Source organism: Anas acuta, chromosome 1 (assembly GCF_963932015.1).
Source record: "Anas acuta chromosome 1, bAnaAcu1.1, whole genome shotgun sequence".
In the NCBI taxonomy this organism is placed as follows: domain Eukaryota; kingdom Metazoa; phylum Chordata; class Aves; order Anseriformes; family Anatidae; genus Anas; species Anas acuta.
The window spans coordinates 129,855,407-129,872,776 of record NC_088979.1 but is presented as its reverse complement, the minus strand read 5'-3'; the positions used below and the strand labels follow the sequence as shown (position 1 = coordinate 129,872,776).

General features: G+C 48.8%; 1 long non-coding RNA gene across 1 annotated transcript; it reads right to left on the bottom strand.

The window, feature by feature from the left end:
• Window positions 1-1,381: 1,381 nt before the first annotated feature.
• Window positions 1,382-14,675, bottom strand: LOC137842189 (uncharacterized). The gene is made up of 2 exons (XR_011088947.1): window positions 14,447-14,675; window positions 1,382-2,537 (listed from the first exon to the last, which is right to left on the bottom strand). It is a non-coding gene; the product is annotated as an uncharacterized lncRNA (long non-coding RNA).
• Between the last annotated feature and the right edge of the window lie 2,695 nt (window positions 14,676-17,370).

The following is a 17,370-nucleotide window of genomic DNA, read 5'->3' as shown; positions in this document are numbered from 1 at the left end:
GATCTGGTCCATTTTGTATTGGAACAGAAATATTGCTTTCATTTTACAGAGAGATAGACTATTTAAAATTTAAATGCTATTAAAATTTAAAATCCCTACTTAATTTAAAATTCCCTTTGCAGTTGCTTTTGTCATGGAGTTCCTTATTCCTGCTCCAAAGAGTTGAGCCCTTACATTTCCCTGAGACCAGCACATCAGGGTTCATAGGATTTTGGTGTCTTCTTGCCAGCAGGCATGATATGCCTTGCCTCGGATTTTTCTCTGATCCCAGTTTCTCACTCCTGTACTTTAAACGACTGTAGTAAGAATCAATAACATTAAACATTAGGTAACGCTCACCACATTGCCCAAATCCCTGGAAAGCAGCAGCACACTGCAGTGCTGGGAGGGGAGTAGAAGCAGGATGAAAATGAATCCTCTTGCCTGTGGAGAAGTGTTGATGGTGGCTTCGAGGCTCAGACAAACTGCAGTGAAAACAAAGCTTGCTTCTCACCAACGTGTCCTTGCAATGCTCTGCCAAGTACCCCTTGAGCATGTTTCTGGGGGTAACAGAGCAGGTACCACATCTCCACCCCAGGAACAGGACATTCCCGCTGGGTGCTGGGGCGAGGAGATGCAGGGGCAAGGAGCGCTGCTCCTGGAGCAGGTGAGACACACAAGGGAGGTAGAAACTCAAAATTTGTCTCCTGGAGCCAAGGATATGCTGCGAAGCAGAGGCTTGCCTGGCCAGCTGTGGCCTTCACTACACCCTGCCCATGCGGTGTGAGGAGGCGGGGACCACACAAAACTTATTGAGCTGGCTGCAGGTGAAGGCCTTAAGCACAGGCATTGTCCTGACATCCCCATGCCTGGCTTCCTGGCCAACTACTGTGCATAGGGCTGAGCAATGGGACTGGGGTGGAAATAATCCTCCTCAAGCACAAAAGCAGGACAGGACAGGCTTCAGAGTTGCCTCAGACTCCTGCAGAGCTGTTTTAGCTTGGTGTCATCCATGGCAGCAGGTTCTGCAGGACCTATAACCCAGAAGCAGGCAGCACCTCACTCCAGGCTTCAGTTTTGGGAAAGGGAGAGTTCCTCAGTTCTCAGGGCAACCTTTGGGCCCTCAGAACATTTTACATGAAGGTGGCAATACTGTTGCAGGGAATTGGACCACAAAGGGAAGAAGGAAGCCCAATGTCTGGCCCTGGTGAGCCTCTGCAGCTATCACCATCACTCTGATCAACAGGTGGGTGCTTTTCCTTATCAAAAGTTATTTCACATTATTTAGTCCCCAGACAGTTGGGTACCAGGACTGGCGTTAGTGAGGAAAAAAAGACTCATCTCCTCAGCCAGTGGGTGGGAGGTGTTATAAATTGCCCCCTTAATTAATTTTCAGAGAGCATTGCATTAATAATAGAAAGGAATTTATTGAGTAAGCAACAGCAAACAAAACAGCGCTGGGCGGCCGGGGAGTCTCGGCTCCGCCAACGGCGCGCACCTCACCCCTGCCAGGGTCCCTTTTTATATCTTGGTAATTCCAGGATTACGCAGCACATCCTGGTATATTCTACGACTGCGCGCACTGTTGCTAGGAGGTCATCTCTGTCCCTCTGGTGGTCGTGAAGATGAAGGCCGTAGTCTTCCTCAGTGTTGTGGTTCAACTTCTTTTTTTATTTGGTCATGTTGGCCCAGCGTGAGACAGGAAGGCAGGATGTTGATACACTAGTTTAGCAACTTATCAGGAGATGGTTACACGAGCTTTGTAGCAGGGTCTTTGAACAAAAGAGGCAACTGAGATGCAGAAGGAGAGAAGGGGAGGGGGTTCTCTTTTTTGTTACATTAAGCAAAAGAATTTTCATAGTGTCTAGCCAAGTTTTATACAGCTCCTTACTTCAGCAGGGAGCTTTTGCAACTCCCGCTCCTCAAACAGAACTCCTTGTTTTTATAATACAAAAGACAATGAACAAACATTTATTGTGTATTACAGGAGGGAAGGGGCTGTCCCACTGAGCTACAGAGAAAGGCAATGCAGGAGAGGCAAAGGTGTCTGGAGACAGGTGGAGGGGAATGGAGGCCAGGGGAAGGCAACCAAGAGACATGAGGATAAAGGGAGCATGAAGGGACTGGGGAAGAGGACAATGGGAGAAGGAAAGAAAGAGCCAGGAGCCAGCAAGGCGACCCTGTTCAACACTAAAGCTCTGGTGACAAAATAAGGAGGAAAGGAGTGGGAAAAAGAGTGAGGCAGGGCAAAGTGGGCAGAAAGCAGGAGAGGAACTAAATGGACAGGAAGAACCTGATAAAGAAAAGGCAAGGGAGCCTGTGATGCTGAGGGCCTCTGGGCAGCGCTGCTAGCGGGGAGGTGACAGCCTGGTGCCCAGTTCCTGCCCCATCCCTGTCCCTAGAGGCCTCCAGCATTGCTCTGGCACCCAGGCCCTCACCAGCAGGCAGTACGGTGCTCCAGGATGGGCTGCAGATATTCAGGTCATTGCTTACCTTCTTGTGAAGATGTGAGATTTCACGCTTCCACTTGCAACTGGATTTCTAATTTGGCACAGAAACTCAAAAAAGAAAAAAAAAAAAAAAAAGAAGCACCAAAAAATCATGTAGTTACAAAGCATTACAACACATGCATTAGCGCCTCAGTACAAAGCCCACATGAGAGCCAACTTTCCAGTGTAATTTTCCTGCACATCTGCCAAGCAGTACATGGAAAGAGCCATCTGCAATGTCTTATGGGGGCATTTCCCGGTCATAGCTTCCAAAGGGTAACTAAAAACTGAGTTCTGTCAAACGTAAGCCATCGCCCAAAATGGCTTGAGTTTTAACAAAAATGTAAGTTAAAGTTGAGAGAACAAATGATGACTCTCACTGTTTTGTCTGCTCTATCTGTATCTGGAGCTCATCAGCCCCCTTGGCAAAATTAACATTTCATAAGTACTTTATAATCCAATTTATATTTTAAGCATTTTATCTAAAAAATTAACAGTCTATCTGTCAGGCACTGTTCATTAAATGTTTTTGGATCAGGCAGTATTCAGGATCACCACCATCGTGATTATGCTTACATTTTAATCTCTGGATGACTGATGATCTGCTGCAGCCAGCAATCAAGGGAAACAGGACATTCATTGCCCACCTCTGGGAAGCACCAGCTTCAAGCTGAGCACCTTGGTGGGACACAGCCTTTCTCCAGGTACATGTTGTGGAGCTCAGGAGAAAAGTGTCCAGGTGAAAAGTGTCTTTCACACAAGAGACTAGGCTAAATGATCTAATGGTCCCTTTTGGCCTTAAAATCTTGAATCAATGAATTGAAATCTAGGAAAATAAGTCCCCAGACATAGGAATGAGCTGGCTCAATTGCAAATAGGTCAATTAAACCTCAACTGCCAACCTCCTGGGTCTTCTTTAAAGTAAAAATTGGATTGAAAGGGATGGAAGTATAATTAAACTTAAAGCTAACATGGAATTTCTCACTGCCTATACTACACTCCTGTGTAAAGTTCCCGTGCTCCCCTGAAAAACTGATATATTTTCCATCTCTATCCACAAAGGTATTCTCTAGCTGGGCTTCAACATAATGAGTACAAGGCTGGACTCACCAAGTGAGAGTCCCTCTCCTGCTCTAGGTTGCAGGTAGACCTCTCTGTTTCAGAGCTGTCTCATGGAAATGTCCCATGGAGCACACCAGGGTACTCCATGTCCTGTCCCTGCTTCCCAAATGGGACTGCACCAAGCTGCTGGGGGGCCCTGCTAGCCACCATCATGCCGCAGCTGTGCAAAGCCTCGCTACTCTGTGACACCCCTCCACAACAGGCTCTGGTCCACAAAGCATCCTGGGACTCAGCACAGAGTGGTCACAAGGCCCAGGATAAGGCATTTTGTTATTTACAATGAGTGTCTACAGCTGGGCCACGACTCTCACTGCTCGAAAGTACTGCTAGAAATTTCTCTCATTTCCTCAGGACTGCAGAGTAGTTGCATGTTCTGGGCAGGATGGGTGAGGAGAAATATGAGCAAAGTGAGCAAAGCAAGTTTAGCATTTTCCATCCTAGCATCTTAGCCCTGCTCCTTCTTCTTGGGTCGTGAATCTCTTTGCTCTTCTCTCGCTCCTTTTTCCTTTCCTTTCCCACTGCTGCATGTCCTGCTTCCTACCCCAGCCCCCTCATCTGCTCCTTGTCTTATCACAACTTCTCATCCCCTCTTCCCCTCACCCCTGCATCTCTATCTGTCTCTCAAACACACAAAACTCTTCCAGAACATTTGAAACTGGACTTCAGTGGAGCTTCTGAGATGCTTCACTTTTGCCTTTGATGACTGCTGCCGTACCTGGGTGGGCTGGGAGATGAGGCATCAGGAGCTGAGCAGGGCTGAGCTTGCTGGATGTTCCAGCGCAAGGCCTTCAGAGCTGCGGGAGTGTCGCAGCAGGATGCAGCGCGTCTGCAATGTTAATAGTGCCATCTTTTGGATAAGGTGGAAAACTGTGCTGACTTCCTGATGCCATCGAAAAACTCACAGGGCAAACCTCACAGATTAAAAAGGATGTTTCTTCTTGCTCTCACCAAAATCTCTGTCTCAATTACCCTTGAAGTTTTTGCCAGGAAAATTATTCTTTCCTTCAAACTCAGAATTGCCCTGCAGCGTGTCTGTACAGCATCCAACAGTGCTGTCCCACTTCAGTCAACTGCTTTTCAGTGGTGTATCACAGAGAAAAACACTTTGAATGAGACTTTTCAAAGAAACTTGGGTGCCTGACGAAAGCCGCTATGGCTTGTGTACATAACTCCCAATGACTGAAAGTCTGACTTGAGAAAAAGCATGCCAGTGGTTCCAGGATTTGTCTGCATTGCACTGTTCTCTAGGTTTGAATAAAAGGAAAAGGCTAAAACCCAGAAATGCCCTGTCTGTAATATTATACTGCTTCACATAACACACAAGTGATGCTGTCTTAGAAATTAATCCTGCATCTGCACTGGAGCTGAGCTTTAAAAGCTCAGTAAAATGTCCCAATTCTTGGAGGGGCCCTAAACTGAGAATGCACTCATCCTCAGTAGTCATGCTGAAGCTTTTTGCATCCAAGCCAAGATTTTGTAAATCTAAGTCAGCTCTGTCTCTTGTGCCTAATAATATGAAGCAAGAAATAGCCCAGCCTTATAAAAATTGCGGGTTTTGGCCTCAGCCCATATTGATTATCTAGCTCATAAATGAAGACCAAACTTCTGGTTCTTGTCCAGACAACAGTTGTCTTGGAGCTCCATGCCTACAAATCAGAGTGGCAGACGTGGGCTGTTCTCTGTTAGTTCAGGCTTCACATTTTAAGCTTCCTTTGTTTATATACATTTTTCTTGAGTAAAGTTTTTTGTTGTTGTTTTGTTTTATTTTGTTTTTCCAGTTGCGTGCTCTTCACGGAATCACAATGCTCACTGACTTCTATAGATTTACTCTAGTCAAATCCTACTGCCATGAAACTAATGGCAAAAATGCTGCTGATTTTATTGTAACCAGGGTTTTTCCATTGGGAAACCCTGGTCTTGAGGGTAGCTTTTGGAAAGCACTGGACTAACCAAGCAATGCAAGCAGGCAGATGTTCTGCCACCCCCGATTGCACTCTGCTGAGGGTCTGCCTCCTCCTCCTCTTTGCACCTGGAATACATTTACGCCACTAAAATATAGTTTGTAGGTTTAAAGAGTCTATATAAAGGCTGTATTGAAATGCTGCTCCAATTATGCCGAATTAAGCACATGCTTTTGAAGAGTTGAATCGTGCCCATAATGAGCATTAATTTGCTGGGTATTGATGTGAAGATTTCGGCTGCATAGGCAAGCTTGCCCCCTTGAAGCCAGTTTGGTCTTGGGGCCTCTCTCAGCACGCTTCTGGCAGAACAACAGCTTCATCTCGAGGGCTGGTTCACCTCCTCATCCCTCCTTCCCTGCCGCATTGAGCTGCAGCTCTCCAGAGAAGAGGGGGAAAATTCCTGCACTTGGCACAGGGACACCGATGGAAAGCTCTCAAGTGTGGATGACTTTCCATCCAGCTGGAGGGCCCTCGGATGAGGAGATGTCTGCTGCCCAGGCTGAATTATTTTCCTCAGCACTGAGCACTGGGGAAGGGACAAAGCCATCAATGAATGGAGAATTTGGACCAGCCAGTGAAGGCCACTGGTGCTTTTAAAAGGAAGAGTCTCTACTGCAGAGCCAGGTTGGCCAGCTGGGCAGGATACTTATACCAGGGCATGGCACATTTTTGCCCTGCCTGGGCAACTGCAACCCCAAAGAAAATATTGCAAGTGATGGTGGGCACCAAGCTCATTCCTGGACTTTGAGAGAAGCCCTCATCACAGCGGGAAGATGCCTGTGCAAGTATATCTGCACTATTATTCTCTTGGAGCTGTTTTCTTTCTGGCTGAATAATTTTTTATCCCTTAGAAAAATGAGTGCATCTCTTCATTTCAGCTCCACATGTCCCTGAAAAGGAGGGTTGTGTGCCAGGGTGCTCCCAGAAATGATGTTCTGAAGCCACATCGTATGACTAGGTGGGGGAAGAAAAGCATCATGGGTTTTACGAAGGTTGCTTTGCTAGGAAGTGCCATGTCCTGCCTACAAATGCTGCTTGTACACTGCAAATGTGGCAGGGAAGCCACAAAGAGGCATCCTGGGGACCCACTCAGAGGAAGGGAAGCCTTAGAGAAAACCAGTCCAGCAAAAGGAACGTTATAAGGTCTCCACGACAGAAGGATTGAATTATTCAGGCTTAAACTAAGACAAACTTTCCATATCAGGCACTATGCATTTCACTTCATGAGGACTTAAATGTTTTGGGCAGCGTCTCTTTAATGTGCTGCTGAAGTTTACATAGGGAGATATGTATTTTGGGCTGCTAAAATAATTCTGTGTAAGAAGGAAACTATGAGCAACTGAGGGAGGAAATAACACGTCTAAAAAATAAAATCTGTTTCAGAAACTGATATATGCTTTAAAAAAAAAAAAAAAAAAAAGCTTTATCACTGAGTATTTCTGACTGTCTTCTGTGTGCCAATCTGAATCCAGTTTTGTAATTTCCACTCGGCCATATCAGCTCGTGCTCTCAGTGGAATTTTTGTCTGAGTGAAAACAGGAGTACTGGGCCTTCTGACAGCAAAGCTGTTCCTCCCCCAGGGAGTGGCTGGACTACGGTAGGGTACGGCAGTGATTTTGCTAAGAATGTGACGCCACGAATGTCCACATCCATTTGTCAGATGGGCTCACCCTGGCGATGCACCGTGTGCATTTTTGTCCCTCATTCCTCAAGACTCGCACTCAACTTCACGCTTACACACAGCCTCCTTGAAAAAAAAGTTGAGCATGTGCTTGTGTATTTTGCAAGGCAAGGGTCAATATTTTCATAGCCTGGAGCCCAAATCACAGGGTTGTTGTTGTTTGCTTTTTGCTTTGTGAAATACCAAGCTGTTCTGAGGCGCACGCTCCCAAGCCAAATGCTATCGGTTCAGCTAATGGAGTTAACAACAAAAATGTGGAAGGAAACAGAGACGGCGAAATAGCTTGTGATTATTATCTGAGGGCTGGGTGGAGTACCTATTGGAGAGGCAGCAGCACGAGCGAGTGCATCCAGATTAGGGAAACCAATGTTACAGAACTCCTTTCCCTGCTGAATGCTTTGGTTTTCTCTGAACTTCCCAGTTCCCCGGGAGGGGCAGCTCTGCGACCTGCATGCAGACCAGGGCCCCACTTCCCAGTCTGGGAACACGGAGTAACAGTGAGGAGAGGCAGAAAAACAATTTTTCCTTTTTCTCTCTTCTCTTCTCTTCTCTTCTCTTCTCTTCTCTTCTCTTCTCTTCTCTTCTCTTCTCTTCTCTTCTCTTCTCTTCTCTTCTCTTCTCTTCTCTTCTCTTCTCTTCTCTTCTCTTCTCTTCTCTTCTCTTCTCTTCTCTTCTCTTCTCTTCTCTTCTCTTCTCTTCTCTTCTCTTCTCTTCTCTTCTCTTCTCTTCTCTTCTCTTCTCTTCTCTTCTCCTTTTTTGTCCTCTCCTCTCCTCTCCTCTCCTCTCCTCTCCTCTCCTCTCCTCTCCTCTCCTCTCCTCTCCTCTCCTCTCCTCTCCTCTCCTCTCCTCTCCTCTCCTCTCCTCTCCTCTCCTCTCCTCTCCTCTCCTCTCCTCTCCTCTCCTCTCCTCTCCTCTCCTCTCCTCTCCTCTCCTCTCCTCTCAACACACTTTGAATTATTCATGTGTTACTGAAGTCTGTTTTGTTCCAGTGAGGAACATTCTAATTTTTAAGTATTTAAGACACACACAAATTACCTTGCCAGCCAAGACGAATGGTGCTTGTAAAGCCTGTTAATCCTGCAACTGCAGCTGAGAGACTGTAATAGACCACCTGTTAGGTGAGGCACAAAACAATTGCTAGCACATTACAAATGATCTGAATTCTGGTGAAAACAGATGAGACTTGTGCAGTGTCCCAGAGACCTCCAGACACCCTCCTCCCACTTGCCCTGTATCTCATGCTGGCTCCTCAGGTGTGTGGCTGGGTTCATTTTCACCTGGACGCTTTGAGAACCCTTTGAGGGCACGGGAGGCTCATGATAAGGCTCTGGGAGGTGGCTGTTGACATGTCACAGGTGACTTTCCCCGGCTCCCCACCCTTCTTCGCTTTCTTGCCAGCCTCCAGAAAGCATTTTGTGACATCCCCACTGATAAGCAGGGGTTGCGCTGGAGAAAAAATGACAACATAGAACATGAGCACCGACATGAGGCTCCACAGGAGGTGGTGACATTGATAGAAGCAGACTTCTGAATACCAAGTAGCTTCTTGAGCCCTGAATAGCTGTTTAGGCTGCTGCTTTTGTTTCACGGCTGCAAGCGTAACTCTTTGCAAACGTATCCTGTGATCTTTCACAGCCGTGGTAGTTGTGTGTCTGCGTCTTCCAAAAGCCTTAAAATGGCCTGAAGCACAGGTCCGTAGTGCCAGCGAAAAAGCAAGCTTGCAATGGGATGAGACACAAGATCGCTCGGGTTGCAGGCGGCCGCGGAATCCTGCTCTCGGGCTGCAGACGGACGCTCGCTGGCAGTGAGCAGCTGGGGGCAGTAAACACCTCTCAGATGGAGTCAGAGCCGCATGTCCCACCTCCAAAGGTGACTGTTTGGGGCAGGAAAGTTCCCAGCCCACAGAAACTCATGCCTGGGCCTTAAAATAGGACTTGAGGAGGACAAAAGTGGAGCCCAAATGTTGTGTGAGATATAGGAGAGGACTGGACCATGCAGTGCCAAACAATGGATACCAGCTGTCTCCATCATCTGGGTATTTCTGGCTGTGTAACTCGCCCTCAGAAGCAACCCGATGTGCGAGCATAGTGCAAGGAGGACCTCAGAAGGACAGGGTGGTACTCCACTGAAGTTTCCGCACCAAACATCATCTGCCAAGGCAGGGGTCGAGGTTTCTCTTTTTTTTTTCTTTTTTTTTTTTTTTTTCTGTAGAAAGCCTCCAAACTGAGTGACAGCCCCTAAGATCACATCAGCAGCCAAAACAGTGGCACCAGACAATTAATTCTTGCGCTTATGTCCTTCCCAGCAAAACAGTCCAAGAGGTCACTGATGGTGATTAACACATGTATGAGCAAACACATTGCCCTGGGCCCATTCTCTGGCCCTGAGGCCAAGCACCCACAGCCCAGCTCACGTCCCCCGGGGCCAACCTCGCTGTTTCTTTGTGCACCACCCACACAGTGGCAAACAGGCCATGGCTCTGCTCTCCAAGCCCATGAAATGTGGCAACCTTACAGTTCAGTGCTGTTTAGGGATGAGCTTGCACTGACACAAGGGTTTTTGCTGCGTGGCGTGTCTGGATCTGGCTCCTCCTGTGGAGCTGCGTCCCAGTGCCATCCTACCGGCTGCGCAGCCAGACGGCATGCAGGCCACACAGAGCTGCCTCACTTGGGTGACAAAGAAAGGTGTGAGTCAGATGCAAGCTTGTTGTATCCTGTGTGTCCATAAAGACCGTATACAAAGACAATTCTTTTCCCCTCCCTGGCTGCTGCGGACACTCTGAGCAGGGAGAAGCCTCACAACGAGTTCCTCCAGCAAGCTCTTCCTCTGAAGAGCCTCACTTCTCCTTTTCTTTGCAGGATGCAGTCAGACAATTTGCAATCCACGGAGTAAGCAGTGAGCCACGCATGCCTGATGCACTTGTTTGCGCTCTCAGTCTGCACCAAGTGTACAAGGCAGAGTCTTGGCTGCAGGAGTCAGGCTGAGGACAAGGTCTGCTCATGTGTGAGCTGTCTGAGGCTTGACCGAGAGGGAACCAGAACTCTGAAGATTGTGACCCTCGGCCCCCCAGAAAAGACACTTTCTGTTTCCACCTACCTCCAGAGGCAGCAACACTAATTTTTGACCTTATTTTTTTTCTAAGCACTGCATCTTAAGTAATCTGTAGTTCTGCCATCCAAGTCTACCTTCTGCAGTGAGCCAGGTATCAAAATGACACAACTGGGCATGGTTTCAGACATGCCACGGCCATGCTCATTTGCCTAAATGCAGTCATGCAGTGCTATTTTAAGCACCTTAGTTTACCCTGCCCAGCCCCTGAATGGCTGCTTTACCCATCCTAGAATACCCAAAACATCCATACGAGACAGGCATGTCTGACACGCAACCCATGAGAGACCCACGCCCTTCTGGACTGGCAGGGAAGGGCTGAGAGGGATCCACACGCCTGCCCAAAATAGCATCAGGCATCCCTGCTTAGGCAGCCCCGTCCTTCCCACTGCCAGCTTCGGTGTTTGGCTGGCCTGTCTGCCCGTCCCGCTGCTCCAGCTCGTTTTCTGCATTGGTGCAGTTTTCATTTGCCAGAGGTGCACCTGGGTAGGACTGGTTATTTATTGTCTCAGCAGGATTTGTTTCAAAGTAATGTGCAAAGTGGTGTTTAATAAAGTTCGGGATAACCTGGCACCCGCAAGAGCACAGAGCAGTACAGAAATGCCAGAAGTAATATAGGGTTTGATAGGACTTGGCTGGCTTCATGGTGTGACTGCTCCCAGATCACAAGCCTGGACCTTTATGGATCTGCATCTTGTGCAGTTATTTATTATAGTATAAAACGGGTCTAAGTGTTAGCAGGCAGATTTAGAAGTAATTTGCAGCAAATTTACACCAGAATAAATTACTGTAGAGCCATGCTATCTGTCATTCCTTTAAATCTACTATCACAACAAAATCTTCTTGCCTTAGTGTTCTGTGTTTTCTCAACGTCGGGCTCCAGCTATATTTGCCTTCTGGAGGAAAACTGGAGATGTGATGACTGCACTACTTGTGCAAACACACCTCGCCACACCACCAAGCCGATGCTGCAGTGCTGCAAACAGCCCCGGTGGCACACTGCAGCCTTGCTGGGGCTGTCGCACATTGGCAGAGCAGGGCAAGGTGGGAGCTACAGCCCTTCCCTGAGTGCTGCATGCACCGTCACCTCCGTCATTGATGGCCTCTTGCGAATCAAAACTGCTTCTTTAGGATGCAGCAATGGCTTGCTTTGGCAGACAAGAACTACAGTGTATGGGCTTCTCTCCCTGCCAGCCGAAATGGCAAAGCCAGGGCAGGGAAAAAAGTGCAGGCAGAAGACGCTAGCTGCTGCCAGAAGTTGCACATACACAGTGGTGCACCCATTTTCTGCCTTTTTTCAGAGCCATACCATGTCAGTCAGCAGTACAACTCCGACTTGTGGCCTGCAGTTGTCAATTCTCTTTTTCTTTCCTTTTTCTTTTCACTCTGCTTCCTTCCTTCTCTCACTGAACAAGCCCTCCGATGGCCCATCCAGCTTGGCTGCGGTGTGTCCAGGTTGTGGCAGCAGCAGCCGCTCAGCTGCTGCACGGTGCTGCGCACGTCTGGATGTGTTTAAATAAAGCTGTGTTTAATTACAGCTGCTCAAAAATTAAAAGTGAATTTAAGATCATGCTCAAAACCACATCAGCTCCTCAGGCAGATCTGGGTCAGCACAGCTGGAGTGAAATTGCCAGGAAGTGCAGCACGCAGGTGGGGAGCGTGCTGACTCCTTTGGTGCGGCAATGCTGTCGACACCGAGAGTGCAGAAATCCTGAGCTCCACTGTTTGTGCAGCAACGTTCTGGCATGTTTTGCACCAGAATTTTATTGTTTTCTCCCTGCCCCTCTTCCCTTTTAGCTGCCCTCGTTTGTCTTCCTGCCTGGACACAAGATCCAGAAGTGTCCCCCTTACCTTCAGGGAAAGCCAAGATGCTCTTACAAGCACACAAGGTAGGTGCCATAAGTCTGAGGAAAACACTGGATATCTGAGCCCTGAGATGAATTCCCACATTCTGACAATTCCCAGTCACTTTGCTAAGTGCTAAGAAGATGAAAATAAAAGGCAAGCACCTGCACCCCCGCCTACTTTGGCCTGAGGAATTCAGCAGCACAGGGAGTGCTCCTTCAGTGGGTGACGGAGGGAGGGCCTGTGCCCAGCAGAGAAACAGGGGCAGCGGTGGAAATTCTGGGAGTTGTCGAGATTCCAGACCTTTGCGCAAAGGAATCTCAGCGTTTTCTTACATTATTTCTCACAGGAGCAGCACTCCTCACACAGGGGCCGCATTTTGCTCCTGCAAAGCACCCTCATGATCTTTCACACAGCTACTGCTTCCAGAGTGGGGCTGCTTTGTCAGGGGTGATGGGGCTGCCCCGGTGAAGGCCCAGCACCCAGTGCTACATGAAGCAGCTCTGTGCTGCGGGAAGCGGGTGCTGGCAGCATCCTGCACGGATGTCCTGGGCTTCCCCCTCTCGCCCCGCTGCCTCCGGCACTTCCAGCTCCATGCTCCCTCCCCTTGTTGTCAGCCACTGACCCTAGCATGACACACTACTGACGTCCACAGTTTCAAGGACCTTGTTTGTCTTTCCCACCCCACCTAATTCCAGAAATACGCCAGCGGGAGCGCGAAACGTGCTCCTTTCAGCCCGGCTCTGAACCCTCTGCACGCTGTTTGCTGGAGGAGGCAGGGTGGTGCTTTCTGGCCTCCTCTCGCGGCCAGCTGCACACCCCACGCAGAGCCAGGGACTCAAGCAGCCTCAGACACACTGACACAGCTTGAGCATTTGCTGGTAACGTGCAAAAGTGATAAAATGCAATGAGCCATGCAGGGCAGCACAATGCAACATGAAGCTGCACAGAGCAGTGCTGGGCAAAGCAAGGCACGGCAAGGCAGTGCAGTGCAGTGCAGTGCAGTGCAGTGCAGCACAATAGAATGCAATGTGATGCCGTGCAGTGCAGTGCAGTGCAGTGCAGTGCAGTGCAGTGCAGTGCAGTGCCGTGCCGTGCCGCGCCGTGCAGCGAGCCAAGCGCCAGGCGCCGCCGCCCCGGCGGGAAATGGGTCACGGCGCGCTTGCACAACTCGCGCCCCGCCCCCACGTGACCCGGAGGCCCCGCCTCCGGCATATGCAAATCAGCCGGGCGGCGACGGCCAATGGGGAGGCGGCTGGTGCCGTTGTATTTATAGACGCTATTTAAAGAGCCCCTGGGAGGTGCCGCACAGCGCTGGGCGGCGGCGGCGGCGGTGGCGGCGGGGCACGTGCGATCGGGAGGGGGCGGGGGGGCTGCCCGCGAGCCGTTGGAGCCGTTACGGCCGTTACAGCCGTTGAGGTGCGCCCGGCCGCCCCGCAGCGCGAGGTGCCGAGGCTGAAACAGTCCGGGCGCTCTCAGTTCAAAAAATAAAGTCTCTTCTCTCAGGGCTGGCTTGTGGGTCCGGGTTGCTTTTCCGTTCTATTTTTCGTTGTTGTTTTATTGGGACTTTGCGCCCAGGTGTGGCGCCTTAGGAGTGCCTGAGGTCCCGGGGCTGGTGCGTGCGTCTGCTCCAGGCGGTAACGAAGCGGCAGGGTTTTGTAACCGCCTCGCGCTGACATAAGCGGTGAGGTAAGGCGGCGGTGACTCCGAGCCCGTCTCGCAAGCCTGCCCTTACACGAGTCCTCTCTGAGGAAATGGGACCCGAGGAGTCCCCTGTCAGAATGCACAGGCTTGCTGAGAGTCACCGAGCTGCTGCTCTTTCCAGTACAATTTCCCCCTTGTGCAGTGTTGGATTCACAGCATCCAGCGCTGTTGAAATCAGTAGCGTTTACCCCTTTGCTCAGAGACCCAGCCCTCTGTAGCTGTGCGTGTCTTCATGCAGACCCACCGCACATGGCTGCTTGCCTCACGATGCCGTTGAGCACTGACTGTAATAAGAATTGCAAATGTCTCTATTCGTGCCTTAAAAAAAGCCTCAGCAACATGCCTTTTGGCAAGGCAGCACGCTCACTGCTAGTGGGTTTGAGAGGAGATGCTTTAGCTCTTAAGGTTAGGCACACTTCCCACCAGAGGCAGGCGGATAGGTTTCCCTCTGGCTTTTATTAGCAACCAGGAAAGGAAGAAGGAAACAAAACAAACAAACAAACAAAAAAGCATTAAAACAAATAAGTAAATAGCACACACACACACACCGAACCTACCTCTGTGTAGAGCTGACTGACTGCAGGACTCCCAATAGCCTGAAATTTGTGCTGCTAGTTCCCAACAAACAATTTACCTCAATGGTACTGTGAGTGTGCAGATTGACTTGACCCCTGTTTATCAGCGCATGGCAGTAGTTTCCAGGATAAAGCATAAGTGGATCTGGGAAAGGGAAAGACGCTGTGAGTAAATCAGTAAAAAGAGCAACAGATTTCTCATTCTTGTGCTCTTAAAAGTAAATCATTCAATCCATTCAATCAGCGCAAAGACTTGCTGATTTTAGCAGTCTTTGGATCAGGCCCTTGCAGAACCTGTATGCTAAAATGCTGTGGTGGGTAAGTACGTCTTACAAGGCTTTTTGAAATGCTCAGGCTGCCAATTTCCTTTTTTGTTAAGGATCTCATCACTGCCACAGTGGGAGAGAAGACGAAACATATTTCATAGATGGAATGTGCTTCAAGAGAGCAGTTTCACTTGGGTTGTGGCTTTTTTCTGTTTATTCTAACCCTGCTACTTGCACTGTTGTTGGCATCCACTTGAAAATGACTGTGATGTCTACATTCAGTTTTAAAGCTGTGGGTTTTAATACACTCTGCAGTTTAAGTGAATTTACAGAAATTTATGTAGTGAACTTCTTGACCGTTTCAGTGTATGACATTGCCTCAGCCAGTAGTGCTGTGGCTTCTTCCTGCTCTGAATTGCATTTCACAATAAATGAAAGCGCAAACCAGCCAGATCCAAAAAGTTAAACTTGTGGAGTGTCACTGGCAAGCACCATCTGCCTAGCAGTCAACGTCTTGGTCACTAATACAAAGGATTCTCAGCCCCCACCCCTCGACTCTGTACGTACAAAGAAACAAACCACTTCCAGATTTAAAATGATCAGATACCGGAGGTGGGTGGGAGGATGGAGGCTTTTGTGAGCACAGAAGCTTTCACATGATGGGGCTGGGGAGCAGGGACAGCCGCGCTTAGCAGTCCCCTGTGGCTACTGAGCAGAAGGCTCATCCTGAGGGGCAGGATCAGGTGGAGAGGCAGGGCGTGAGCTGGCAGAGGAGAGGAAAACAAGCCCCATCTGTACCGTGTAGCCTGCGAAGAGTTCCTGCCTTGCTGGAAGGTTCGTACATTTCAATCCAGCAACCCCCAGCGTGTGCTGTCAGGGGCTCACGCTTGTCACTGAGCAGCCTGAGCTGGGGTGCAGTGCTGAAATCCCTCTCTCTTACGCCTACTTACCTGTGTTTATTTGTCTGCCTGTTGTTATACTGAAGACTCAATCTAGTTATCAGCTCTGATTCAATTTTGGGGATTTTTTTTAATTTTTTTTTATCACTACCCCTGAAAGCTGAGTATCATCAATGTAGCCTCGGGCTATCAGCGTCCTGTCACCAGGCGTGCAACAGCCCCATGGGTACAAAATCGCCCCCGAGCTTTGCGAACAGAATACAGCCGGTTACCATAATTGTGTCCACACTGGCACTTGTGCCAATGAACCTCTTTGATGGAGATACTGAACATGAATGAAGTAATTACAGCATTTGTAACTACTTGTGTTTTGTTTCCTTGCAAATGTTTCTCAAAGGCCTGAGTTAGGGATTCTCTCAGTATGGAAATGGTCTGTCTTGGGCTTCGTTGGCAGGATTAAAGCAGTGCGGAGCCTGTGGCACAGTTACTGTTACGCCGGTGTTTCCTATTCATAGTTACTTTCATAGATCAACACAAAATAAACCCAACTCTTTGCAGTTGGTGGCTATGTGGCAGGGACTGTGGCTGCAATGGCTTTTTGGCGCCAGGAGGGATCCGACCCATTGCTGCCCTTTGCTACCAGTCATGATGGTGGGGGACCTTGCTCCGGCCCTGACTCTTGCTGTCTCCTGCTTGAAGCTGGCCCAATTCACTGACACAGCAGAAGACTAGTACCAGTGATAATGATTGAGAAAAGTGGCAAGTTCTCTGCTAGATGAATGGGCTGAATTATTTCCTTTGTGTTTCGATGAGCAATACAGAGCTCAAGGGGCCATGCAGGGCAGCCCAGGGAGGGAGAAGTGGAAGCAGTGCCTCTTTTGGAGGCCACGAGCTGCTAGGTGGGTGCAGGATGAGGTGGGATGGTGCAGCTAAGACATTTTTGCTACTGGAATTGCTGCATTTGCTGTCTCAGTGTAGTTATTTCAGTAAGGCTGTAGAAAGATGTCACATTCCACATGCAGCTTGTTGGACATTTGTAATTGTCTCCTGGAGGAAGACTGCTGTTCCCATCGAGCTGCTTAGTCTGTGGGAGCACGTCCTAATTCCTTGCCAGGCAGAAATCAGGCAGGCTGGTCTGCATGGTAGCAATAACTGGCCTGAGCTTGTCTGAAGTGAAAGGAGGAGCGCTCGCTGGAACTGCTCCACAGGCAGTTAGATGAGGCCAACAACCAGCAGAGGGGCTCGGGGTGGTAACAGATTTTACCAGCACAGCCAGACTCAGAAGATGACGTGTGTTCACAGCCAAAAAAAATCATCTCTAGATCCAAAATACATCATACCCTTACAAAAAGGAGTATTTAAGCCTTCTTTCGGGTAGCACTTGGACTACTTTAATGTACTTTTTTCAGCCTTTAAGTTGCACCAGTGTTTCAGTCCTTACACCGACTTGAGTCATGTCTATCAGTCATGGGTCAGGGCATTTGAGCTTGTGAAAAGGAGTCAGAGTGCAGAAAAAGGACTTTGAATTGTGAGTTTGGCTTGCCATCTGCCCAACAGGCTAAAGGAAGTGAAGGAGAAAGGACCCAGAGGAAAGATAAACTCAGTGGCGTGGTTGAGGAAGGTGGTTGTATTTTTCACTTACAATGGAAAGTCAAACAGTTGTTTGTTTGTTTTAATCTGAATAAAGTATACTCCAAAGGAGCATTGAAAACATGGATATTGGTCTTCTGGAGGTAGCCCT